Here is a 1,540-nt window from a genome sequence, read left to right as displayed (position 1 = left end):
AATTGACCCCAAAGTGCGTTAATATGCTACATATCAACGCACTTTGGGTTCAAGAGGTCTAAATGTGTCATCTGAGTTCTGCTTAAATACTGAGTACTGACTTATTTTCTATCTGCGTCATTGGAATATTTGAGGTGGAGTTCAAGATGGCGGTCAATACTTTATGATGCTTAAGTGATAAAAGTTTCATTGATTTATCTCTTGAAATATCTAAAAATTGTGTTCATATAAGAAAATTACTTAAAAAAAATTAATCAAGGTCGGGGTCACACCTTCAGGTCAAAGGATAAAGACTTGGGTTTCATGTCCGCTCCTTATCTCCGAAACCCCATGAAGGATTTTAAGGCACCTTGTGACAAATGTTAACCACATCGAGACCATATGCAGAACCTTTCTTTGGGTTACCGCGGACTATATATTTATATATATACTAAAAAGTGTTGTTATTTTTTGATACCTCCAAAAATGAAAATATTGGTATTTGCAAATGAGGTACTGTAATTTACAGATGGCGAAGTGTTTGAAAATGGTGTTTTACAAATGGTGTAATTATCCAAACCTCTACTTTGCAAATGGCGTCATGTAAAAATATGTACGAAAAAACAAAAATAAAATATGTACAAAAAAAAAACTAAAATAAAATATGTATGCAAATTAAAAAAGAATATGTATGCAAAACTAAAATATGTATGCAAACTAAAAAAGAATATGTATGCACAACTAAAAAATGTATGTATTCAAAACTAAAAAAAATATGTACGACAAACAAAGAAAAAATATGTACGAAAAACAAAAAAAAAGTATCCAAAAAAAATACAAATGTCACTTTTATGCCACAGTTCAAAATACTCTAGTACAGAAATTGTGTATTCCTAGAATTAAAAGATGCTGCGAACAATACCCCGTTCTGTCGGTCATTTACTTGATAACTTTTGGTGCCATATGGAGCCCCATTTTAAATATGTTGGGAATGAAATAAAATGCAGTTAATATTTTCCTTTCCAAAGAACTATAAATATACTCTATTGCAATGTTCTGGTGAAACATCAAGTTTTTCGATCGGACTATAAATAGTGATTTTTACAAAAGCATTATTAAGCTTATCAACAAACTTAAGAGTTTTTGTAAGCTCCGTAACAACCGTTCGCCAGAGGCTTTTTTTTTGGTAAATCTTACATACTTATTTAGAAAGAGCAAACATGAATTTTATGATGTTAAAATAATGGTATCTGATAAATGTAAGATGCCTGTTACATGAATAAAGTAGCGATAAATGTGAAATTATTTGTCATAAAAGAAGTCAAAACACTGTAGTATTTAACTTCCATATAAAATACTAATTCACTATAACTGTACTCATCATTGCCAAAAAGCAAGAAATGAAAAAGATGGTTCAGGTAATTGGCCAATGTGTATTTTTTGGATAATATGAACATCAAAATGAAAAAGCTTTTAAGAAAAACAAATAAAAGCATAATGGGCCTTTAAAACGTTATTTTTAACCCTCGGGGGATCGATACCCTACAATCCCCTCTATACC

Source organism: Ruditapes philippinarum, unplaced genomic scaffold, assembly GCF_026571515.1.
Source record: "Ruditapes philippinarum isolate M1 unplaced genomic scaffold, ASM2657151v2 ctg3205_1_1_1_1, whole genome shotgun sequence".
Classification (NCBI taxonomy): Eukaryota; Metazoa; Mollusca; class Bivalvia; order Venerida; family Veneridae; genus Ruditapes; species Ruditapes philippinarum.
The sequence above is the reverse complement of the archived record's forward strand: the minus strand, read 5'-3'. Positions refer to the sequence as shown.